Consider the following 11,553-nt stretch of genomic DNA (forward strand, 5'->3'; position numbering starts at 1 on the left):
GATCTGTTGCTGTTCTTTGTGCGCCACCGCGAAGGGTCTGGCTTCATCTCCAACCTCCCGTCAGGCAGCCTTCTCGTCCTCAGGCCGAAGAAACCCCACCTCCAGGCCCCAGGGACCTCGGTGGCCCTCCGAGGGACTTCTCCCAGTGCAGCAGCGTGGCGGAAGCCATATCGTCTCGTCCCCTTTTCTTGGGACTCAGAGCAGAGGAGATGGCACCCCTTCAGAAGGGGTGGGAGCAGGGGAGAGGGTGGAGCGTGGGAAGGAAGAGCTCACAAGACCCGTGGCCATCAGCAAAGTATTGTCGATGCCAGGAGGATGGAATACGTGCGCCTGCAGGCCGCCCAGGCGCGGAGGGCACTGGCCGGGCGCTCCTCTAGCACCGTGTCAATGGTGTTCCAGGCGGTCCTATAGCACTGTGTCAACGGTGTTGTGGAGGGAAGCCCTTGGGCGTGACGTAGTGCTGCCAGGTGAGCTGTCCTGGAGGTGGATCCACCTCCATCGGCTCCTCCTCATCTTCAGGTGGATCCACCTCCATCGGCTCCTCCTCATCTTCAGGTGGATCCACCTCCATCGGCTCCTCCTCATCTTTAGGTGGATCCACCTCCATCGGCTCCACACCATCAGCTACGTGAGCGGTGGCCATCGCTAGCATGTAGCGGATGGTGCCTCCCCTCCGACATCGACGCTGCCTCCTCCGCGCCTTCCGCAATCGCTTCTCTGGTTGCCCACGCAGAAGTGGGCACCTGCTCGTTTTGCTGCTGTGGGCCCTCTTTCTGCCAGCCATCGTGGAAGTCGAGGGCCCAGAAGCTCAGCGAATGTGGGCCAACTGCTGGGGGTTCGCAACAGCAGGCGGTGAGGTAGCTTGTGACATCAGGAGGCCACTGTGATTGTTCTGCAAATAATCATATACAGCTACTCTGGCAGCTGGGGGGCCTGTGGCCTTAAAGGTACCCTTCTGTAGGAGGAAGAGGAGGCTTTGGGGAGGGGCTGAGGGCCCCTTTCCTGGGGATCACTCCCCTGTGTCCATTCCTAATGGAGGGACATTTCGGGGATCAGGTCTGAAACACGGGCAAAGATTTTTCTGAGGAGGGCCAGAATTGTTTGGATTCTACCCACCCATCCTTTTCAGCATTTTAATGGCCGAGGGATTGTTAAAAGTCTACGTGAGCCAGATGGAGACTTTCCATCAACTTCGGTGGAGTTTGGATCAGGCCCAAAGTGAGTGGGTCCTTACAGAGCGTGTGGAGAAGAGGGGGAAACTTTGCAATGTCTAACTGGTCCAGAGAAGTGAGGCAGAGGGTGAAGAGGATGAGCGCTACGAAGATGCTGTTACCATTGCGCTTCATTAGCTGAAGGATACGCTGCTGATTTGTCAGGGTGGATGGCAATAGAGCCCTGGACGTGATTCACATTTGGCTACTGGGAAAATGAAGGGGAGCTTTACCAACTGTATGTGTGATGCCACACAAGATCTTAAATCACAGCAGCTATGAATCCATCCCAAAACCCAAGTGCTTTGTGCAGAGCACTGCTTACAGACTCAGTTCTCAGCCTCTCCCAGTCCTGGCCAGACAGGGAACAGCAAGAACCTGTTGCATTTTTGGCAGTCCTGGGAATGGATCAGATCCCAATGCTCCAGTCCTAGAATGCTTCATCTCCATCCAAGAGCTACAACTGCCCATCCCAGCGCTGTTCCTGGATACATCTTTCCACTAGAGGAAACTTCAGCTGGAGAAGATGGTCTTCCTAACCTTTGTATCCAAAAAGATGCGATTACTCCTTGGTTTCTGGTGATCTTGTAGAGAGGGTTGGGATGTGTTTGCAGACTAGGTGGCCTCTGAATTGGATGGAGAGTCCAAAATATCCCTTTTTTGGCTATTCAGAACTGCCAGTGGATTGGTGCCTTTCATCCAAATGGTGCTTTCCAGCCTTACGTTCCCGACTTTGGGCCAGAGCCCTTCACAGTTGGCTTCTCAAGCCCCAGAACTGCCTTATAAGCTACACTGGATCTTATTAATTTGAATCCATGCCATCCCCTTTTCTCATTTACCACTTACTGCAGGTGGCTTTGGTTGCATGAGTGTCAGCATCAGGATGCTGTGAGTTCAAGGCTCTTGCCTTACATTGGCTGAACTCTGCTGCCTCTGCAGATTGGGACTGGCCTGGCATTTTTCAGGCAGGAGAAAGGTAGTTCTGATACTCTGGCGCTGTCAAAAAGCATCAGCATTTGCGTTATAGCAGCACCTCAGAGTCCTGCACTAATGGTCTGGAACTTCACTCCCAAACAACTGCAGGATCCTAATGAAGTGATAGACTGTTTAAAAAAAAAAAAAATGCTGTGGCTACTCCAGAGAGGCACAACTTACCGCACTGGGCTGGGCCCTGGCCAACGTCTACCGAACACTGCTCAATATTATGCAGCACCCTCAAAGAGAAGAGAGGGGAAACATACCAACAGACACTATGGCTAAACCAGACACTATATCAGTTGCCCCTATAACTAAAAAGAAACAATGGAAGCAGAAGTCAACTCATTTAGCAAGGGATGAATAAACTTCTGATCCTCTCCCCCATCCCACCAGGGGGGAGTGAGCGAGCAGCTGTGGGCTGCTTAGTTGTCGGGTGGGTTTAAACCATGAGAACAGGCCAGGACAGCTGAGTACAGGGGATGAGGCCCACCAAGGATATATCACCCTTCTAAACTTGGTTCCTCCCCTAACCTGAAACAGAGCCAAGACAAATCAGTCCCCTGCAATAGACTGCCCCAGCCAAAAATGACCACAGCAGAAGTGCTGGTGATACCACTCAACCACCACAAGCATAGCCCAATGGTTCAGCTCCATTCTGCTGGTACCGTGGCATCACACACCAGGAAACAGGCAGGCATTCAGGGCAGGGGAAAGCAGACACTGACACCCCTTCACACGCAGGATTGACCTGAAGAGGTGTGCATCCCAAAGCGCCTCAGGCCCCACTGGAGGAGGTGGTGGCAGGGATGCAGCCAGCCACACCTCTGGTGGGGATCCATCTGCATCCTTCCCCTCAGCTCCCCTCTGCTCTGGACTGCCTTGCAGCTCCTGATGACAAATCCCCTCCAGAACCCACAGGAACAAGCCGCCGCTCACACACTGCCCGACCCAGGCAGGAGGGGGTGCGGGGGGCACGCTGCAGCCATCGGGAGCACAAGGCATGGCTGTCGGGGTGGGGGGGGGTCACACAGGGCCTGGCCTGGTTTGGCGCAGCTCCTCTGCTGTGCAGGGCAGCGTGCCGAATGGGAAGCTCGACTGTTTGAGATGGTGAGCACTTCCTTGCCCAAAATTGCTTCATCCTGGACCCTGATTCAAGCTGAAGTCTAGTGAAATACAGAAATCCACTGTTGCTTCAGTAGGTTGGTAACGGGCAGGTACTGCACCTTCACTTCCTTCTTTCAGGTGTACTGATAACTCCCCTGGCTGTGCTACAGGTAAAAGTGCCTGTTTTACATCAGGTTTTTATTATAGAACTACTCTCCCCATTCCCAACCCAGCATGTCTAAGAAGCTTGGCTGAAATTTTAGCATCGTTAACACCCCATCAATGCTGTGTGAAACACGCCTGTAGGCCAGCACTGGGGACGTGTCCATCTGGAATCCATCCCTGGCATGGATCAAAGTCACATGAGAGCCTGTCCCTGGACATTTGGGAGACTCTGCTGTGGGGAGAGGAGGCCTGCGGTAGTCCTAAGCATTTGAGACTTCTGATCAAGTGTCAGTAGCCCAGACACTCTGTCCATTAATTATGCTCTGGCTGGTGGAGGGTATGTAGAGGAGAACCCTGTGGCAAAGGGAGCTTGCTCATCTTTGACCAGAACGAGCCAGGTGAACCCTCACTGCTTTGCAAGATGAAACAAAGCTGAAGCTTCCAGCAAAGAGCAAGTACCAGCTGAAGAGGAAAAGTCTGAACTCTTGCAGTTAATCTGAGCAGGAAGCAGAAGAGCAGGCATTCAGCAGCTGGCCAAACTAAGGACCAAATCAGTACAGAGATGGGACAGGGAAAGAAGATCTTCATATACAAAAAGTCTGCTTTGTTCCTCTCATACTTCGTGTCAAGGAATCAGAGAATGAACTGTAAAATCTCGGACAACTTTTTTCAGAGCCGTATGCTCTGCTTGACTGATAGAAAAAAATGCAGGCCATAAATGTGTTACATCAATAATACACATCTGCTGTGCATTCAGGGCCTACATGAAAGTGAATAGGCACACTTATCCAGCTGGGAACATAGCCGCTGTGCACAGTTTTCCTTATTGGCCTGGAACAAATTCTGAACATCTCCGAAGAGAGATGTGGGGTTTCCACTGATCAGAGCAGCACAGAGGAAGGGAGTTTCTTTTGAGATAGTGCCTGATAGGTTCCCACACAGCAAGCTGGCTGAAGTTTAAATTACCTACTTCAGAGCAGTGAAGGACTGATATGCTTGAACTCTCTAAGGTTTGCATTACTCAAACGCCTCCTCTGACTTCAAGACTTTGAAAATAAATCAGAAGGGGGCTGCTTAATGCCAAGCTGACACTGTGCTCCCCCTAAAGGCTCAAGGATGCAGGCATGGCATCTTTGGTCCAAAAGAAGACCTTGCAGTTGTCTCTGTTGTGCCTGTCTCTCAACACATGGCCTCCTTTTCCCAGAAATTTTCACTCTGGCAGCACTTGGCCCTCAACACTTATCAATTGATATATAGTGCTTGTCTGGACACATTTGGACCCGTTCTGATTCTCTGCCCCTTTCTTCTCTCCCCTGCTTTCCAAATAGCCATCCACGACTGTTTACTTTGGCAACGCCTACAAAAAAAAAATAGTCTCAATGAAAAGGAAAAATCCATTAGGAAAAGCCATCTGAGTGCTAAAAGGCCCCTAATCAGTGGAAAGTTTAAAGAGCACCGCTCTGAGAGAGGCTGCGGTGCCTTTCCAACACCTTCACAGCAATGTGTGAGGCTATGACATGTCAAAGTGAAGCCCCAAACACAGGCACTGTGCCAAAAGAACTGGTTTCATTAGGGCTGAGGAGAGCGTTTATGTCCGGGTGGGTGGTGGGGAGGGAGTTGCTTATGTGGAAACAACTGCATCAGAGCAAATAACTGCAATCAAATTCGTAAGATTTCCCCTAGCTGGTTACAGCACACAGCCTTGGCTATTCTTCTCAGTCAAAAGTGAAATGAGAGAGGTTTATCTACAGCTCAGAATTACACCTTGACCAAAGCAGGAACTTGAATTTTAAGGGCCAATGCAGGTCAAAGTAAGGGGATCTCAGCAAAGCCAGCTGGGGCAGAAAGGCAGTGCTAGAAAGAGGATCTAGTGCTGTCGAGAAAGAAATGCCCTCAAAATTGTTGTCTTCCTTGATGTCTGAAACAATAAATTCAGCCAACAGCTGGAGAAAGCAGGGAATATAGTTTAAGATAAAATGCAGCTGCCCAAGAAACACCTCTCAGCTACTGATCCCAAAGTGAGAAATGACTGTTCACTTAAGCTACATGAGGTATGTAATGCTCCAGTGTCTGGGTAGACTAGTTGCTTTGGGTTGCAGGACCCTCTGTATTTCAGACCACCATCATCTAACATTTCACAAGTCCACCAAATTACAGATTTCAAAGCATCACACAGAAGTCAATGAACTGCTCTTTTCAGTTCCCCTATGAAGAAGAAAGATGCATGTTTTCTTTCAGGGAGGGATCAAAATATTTGTAATGAGTCTGCTGCTTTATGAACTGTTTTTTTAAAGCTTGATAGAAACAGTCAGAAATAGGTTTAGTCCATTCTCCTTCATCTTCTACACTTTTTAATCCAGCATGTAAGGAAACTCAGGCACAATTTAGCCTCTAAAAAGTCTATGCCATAAAAGTATGTGTACATTGCCGTCCAAAGGTGAACTTACAGATCAGGAAAATCTACTCAAGCTAATTGTATATTGCCAGCTCAGCCTTTTGCGTGCCCCGTACAACCCTGTCTTCAACTCCGGGTAATCATGTTGTATCTACAGCCTAAATCACTGCCACGACATCTTTCAGAATCTGTGCTATCTTGCTGAAGATAGCTCAGTGTGTCTACATAATATCCAAACATGGACAATAATACAGACCAGCCCTTATTCGTATGCCATAGCAAGCACAGCAGTTTCAAATTGCTGCAGGAGGAATATACTCTTGGAAGGTGCTTTGATTATTGAAACCAAAACCTTTAATTTTCCACAGAAGAGAAAAAGGACTGGGCGAAGGGCTCGGACTGGTGGTACAGTGTACTATTACAGTAAATGTGATCTCTTCTGCTGCTCAGGATGAAGAATAGGTAATCAAATTTGTCTACTTGAGGCAGAGGCAAAATGGAGACGCTAAAGAGAAGGATGTTTTGATACACCACTTCGAGGTATTCTTTATCTTTCACATAAGCTACGTAGACACCCCCCCACACACTCCACACAAAATTCTAAGGCATACCTAAAAAAGTGACAATAATTTAAATTATGTTGGGCTACATTTAAAGCCATACGAGAGGTAGAAGTCCCATTATGTAAGAGGCTTCTGAATGGGAACAAACTTGCTTCCTCCTCTGATCTATTTGGAAACTTTCAGTGAAGGAAACTTAGAAGTCCCATATTGTTTTGGGATATTCAAAATGTCTTAGCATCAACTTTTAAGAATTTTGCATTTATACAGAAAAACAAAAAGGTATTTCTGGTGCTTTTAGAAGTCTTCCCATAACTCCAATTATATTACAGAATAAAACTCTAGTGAAACATCCTAAACTGAGAAAGCCGTGCAATTTCAGAGAAGTATCTATCACACTATGAAAATTTAATCACCAAACCCTAGATGAGATCCATACAGCCAGGAATGATTGAAGTACAAAGACTGCAGCATAACCTGAATTTCCCTTCTAGCAATTAGAAAATAAACTGATATGGAAGAATAAAAACATCTGTGTCTGGAACCTTTTGTCATCTATAACAGACAGCTGTAGAAAGACCCATTACCCTCAAATGGGCAGAAGCAGCAGGTAGAGATGAAATGTCTTTGAATTAAGTGATTACACTTTTTGGAATAGCCTCCCTCCAAACAACAAAATCTGGAAATATCCAGCACGCCTGCTGGAGCAGAAACAACATGCAGTCTGGGCTTTCCCAAGAAATACTGTACTGTTGGCAATGTGTAGATATGTTGCTATAGTAAAACATCCCTATCTGGGCAAGGCTCGACCCACTTCAATTATCTTCTTCTTGTTAGAGGACTTGATTCATTCAGTATTTTCACCTGTCTCTGCTGTCAGCCAATCCTAAATTACCATCTGTCCCTCTTGCTGACCAATCCCACTCAGCCTTTCAGGTATACATAGATATACATGCACACAGCTGCTGCCTTCCTACAGCTCTATAAGCCTTATATGAGGCCTTCGTGTTTAGGTTGTGAGTTCTTTGTTGTTGTTTTTTTAAAAAGCTGTTTGGGGGTTTCTTAAGCAGTCCCTCTTTAGGGATCTGTTGCTAATCTCTGGAGTTAGTTTCTAGCTACAGCAGTCTGCAAGGTAAGAATAATTCTCTTGTGCTGATAAACTTCATGTATGTGTTGCTATGTTGGTATTTTTTTTCTGCTGTTCTACATGGTGATTTGGTTTGGGGTTTGTTGTTGTTGTTTATTATTATTATTTGAAAGGACACATGCCAGACAAAGGTGTAGCAGGCTTGCTTTCTCACAGGGAGCTGTATAAGGGTTGTAGAACTATAACTGGTTGCTAATAGTTTGTTGTTTCCTGGTTAAGAGACTGGTTTGGTTTGGATCACTACTGCCTGCTTCTTAGCCTAAGGCTCTTTTTCTGATGTAAAACCACATGTCTGAAGGGCAAGCCTTAAGTTCATGTGGGCTTATAGAAACAGTCTTTGCTCCTGAATTTGTGGAAGTAAACAGTACCTGTGCCCTCCATGTTGTTTTGCCTACAAAGGTATTATTGAAAGTACTTGTGAATCTTGTGGGTTGATAAATAGAGTAGTCTTGGAAACCTCTCCCTGAATTCTGAGGGAGGAATTGAGAATAAAACCTAAGCTAGAGCACTGTACTACCTTGTGCTAAGTAATCTGATTTGCTGACTGGTCTTTTTGTCTAGATCCCTGCCTAAGAGGCATCTCGCATATCCTTGGCACCCTCTGCTCTTGCTGTGTATTCTCTTGGTGAATCCTCGTATTTTCCGTTTAGCTGCCAGAAATACACTTCCCCAAACTGACAACAAGTTTTCTGTTTACCAGCTGCCTACCCTTGTACTTCAGTGCTATTACTTAAAAGTTTTTTCAGGCTTTCTGCCTGGGATTGTGACTGCTGCTCCTATGTGTTTGTCCAAAGTACAAAAGGAAAGGTTACAGGAACAGTACAGAGTACACACGGGTTATGTACAGCTCATGGTGAGTGGTCTTGACACCTTATATTTGCAAACTCTTTCCTCTTTTCCACCTCAGGTGGAGAAGAAAGGCTGGTGGAGGCTGGCTGCTGGGCCTACCCAAAGAAGAGTGTTTGGGGCTGTTTTCTGGCAAGATAATGGTTTTTTGTCTTGTGTTGTCTGTTTCTAGGACACACACTTGTTCTAGCTGGTTGCAATTCTTTGACTATGTAGGTTAGGTTTGAATTTGACTGCAAACGTGGTCAGGTTTCAAGCTGTATTGGTTTTTTTTATAACGGGCTCTAGTAGCTGCTTCTATTCCCCCAAAAGGAACTTGAAAAATACTTTATCGTCTATACTCTGCTCTTACAATCAACAGCAGATATTACTCTAACTTCCATATGGGAAAAATAATCAGGTCCCCTGATTGGACCCCTTAAGGATGGGAAGTGTCTTGGATCACACAGTGGGCATCTACCCTCTAAATGACAAGCACTCCATAGTCCTTTATAGCCTGTTCTAGGCAGGGTCCTGAAAGCAATCTAAGATCAGAACTGAAGCTCATGATCATCATTCTCTAATACAGCAATAATCTTAAGCTCTCTCTAAAAGAGAAACTGAGGCACAGAAAATGGAACTGACTTGCCAAGAGTTGCTTGGGAAGTCTGGAAAGCCTAATCGGAAGTGGTGACCTTAACTTTGATTGAGAGGCCTATACTTTTGGGTACCTTTCCCTGCCCTTTCTTTTTCTTGCCTTCACCTGTAAGAAAATCAGCTCTGGGGCTAAATATTTGTTCTTCATCTTCCATGGACTGAAATTTCAGTCCAGTAAAAAACTTGCTGCCAAGAAGTACTTGCTAAAGAACTGGTGATGCTCTTGATGACAGCAGTGCTACCTCGATGGTAGGGAGAGGCCAACCATAAGTGTCCATCACAGGAAGTTATCTGTCCTACTTAATATCTATTCTGTAGTCCTACCTTGCTTTCAGGTGTTGAGTACCTCCCCTCTAATAACCAGAAAACTGTCAAGCACTTAGCATTCCAAAATGCTTTAGAGATGCACTGAAAACAATATAAAGGGATGTATAAAAGGAAACATACTGTGGTTTAACCCTAGTCAGCAACTAAGCATCATACCCCAGCCAAACCAGCACACCTGTGCAGATTTTAGAGGATGTCTTTCAGGTGTCATATGGTGAGAACAATCTGTTCCCTGGTGGTCTTTGCTTAACCTCAGACATCCTTTTTTTTTTTTTTTTTTTGGCTGAAATGAATGAATGATCCTGGTCTGTCTTTTTTATTATGGGCATTCTGTGTCTTTGATCATATTTGTTATCCTTCTCTGTATCTTTGCAGCTCTATTATATCCTTTCTGTGAATGGATGGCCCCAGGAATGTGCAGAGTTGAAGGCATAGGCAAACTGTGTGTATACAGTGGCTTGACTGTGATTTCTGTTTTACTTGTTCTCTTAAAGTCCTAACAGTTCATTTGATTTTTCAAGGGCATTGTGCTACTTTTATTCATGGAAATACCTACAGTGACTATGAGATCTCTTGAAGGTTACATCCTAATTTATCTTATATCCTAAGGTTGTATCCTAGTTCAGAGGCAATTCTGCATCTGTGTTTGGCATAATTTTTTTTTAATTTCTTGTGTCTTACTATGAGCTCCTCCTGACATTTTATTGGCCAGTTGTTCAACATTCTGGGATCTTTCTGTAAGTCTTTGCAGGAAGCTTTAGTTTTCATTGTCCTGAATAATTTTATATCGTCTTACTATATTGACTAAAGTTTGCAGACTGATGCTCTGCATTCTTCTGTCTGAGGGTCTTTTACTTATAATGAACCAGGGATCCAGACAAGCGTATCAGTCTCATTATGATTGTTACACAGACAAGGAGTAACAAAGCCAACAATTTGCCTGGTAACACACATCAGTTTTGGCAGGTTTAGAATAATAGCTTAGGTCTTTCCTCTCTCCCCAATCCTTCTGGCATGCCTACCTTACTTGCTTTTTAAATCTGGAGCTGTGCTTCTGTATGACTGTAGGCTTGATAACTGGAAATACTTTGTTTAGGAGGCTGAACTAGTGGATAGTAGTTGCACAGAAACTTGGAACAGCAGTTCCATTCCGTAACTGCTTGGCCTCAGGCATGCTGAGATTATGCATTAATGCTTAGTGCCAGTGCCCCTCATCTCCATTGGTACTGTGGGCTGCCATCTGCTTGCCCTATTAGCTGATTTGGTGGTAATGCCTATGAAACTGAGACAGCATAATACTCCCCTGCTGTTTGCTAAGTGTCAACGCAAAGGAGGGAGGCAGGAGTGGGCAGAGGTCTAACTGGGACTGGGGGACAGGGAGCAGGCTGTCTCCTGCAGAACCATGAGAGAAGGGGAAGGTGGAAGCATGGCCTGGTGCTCAGTGCAGGGCTTTGCCTGATGGCTAGAGAGAGCAAGTGCAATTTGGCTTGGCAGCTTGGCTGCTTGTGTGCGTTTGTGCATGGCTGTTGGGTTGAGCAGAGGGAACAAGACCTTCTGTCCAGCGCTCTGCCTGCATGGGTATGTGTGTTTACTGTTAGGGCTGTGCAGTTTCCTGTATGATCCCCAGTCTGAACTGAACCACTGTGTTTTCAAGCTGTATAAAAGAAGAACAACCCAGTTCCTGAGTTTCTCATTTGCACTGAGATTTTGCTTTCAGGTTTTCCTTTGCAATGACATTGGATAGAAACTGTTTTCCATTTTTATTTTTTAAGCAAAAGGGAGTGCAGACTCTTAAGTTGGGCCTTGGTTCTTACACTGTGGTGTTTAGAAATAACATAAATCAACAAGTATCAAAAGTAACAAGAAAGTAATTGCAGTGGTGGACCCTACAGATGAGAATCTTGCAAATGTAATTGGAGGTCACTAAGTCCCACTCCCTGATCAAGAATCTGTAGACCACAACAAAGGGTTTGTGTTGCCTCTATGGACAGAAGACTCGGTGATCTACGTTGCCTTAACTTAACAAAAGCAGAGGTATTCTGGGAGAATGAAGCCTAGCTCCCGTGGTTGGTAGAATGAAGCCACTTTCTACACACAGGTATTCTCAGGAATTAAGATAAAACATTTTAATTCACCTTCTTCCTTGCTTGTCTTTTTTCCCACTCTGTTCTCTCCTCTTCTGAC

The sequence above is a fragment of the Harpia harpyja genome, chromosome 9 (assembly GCF_026419915.1).
Source record: "Harpia harpyja isolate bHarHar1 chromosome 9, bHarHar1 primary haplotype, whole genome shotgun sequence".
Lineage (NCBI taxonomy): Eukaryota > Metazoa > Chordata > Aves > Accipitriformes > Accipitridae > Harpia > Harpia harpyja.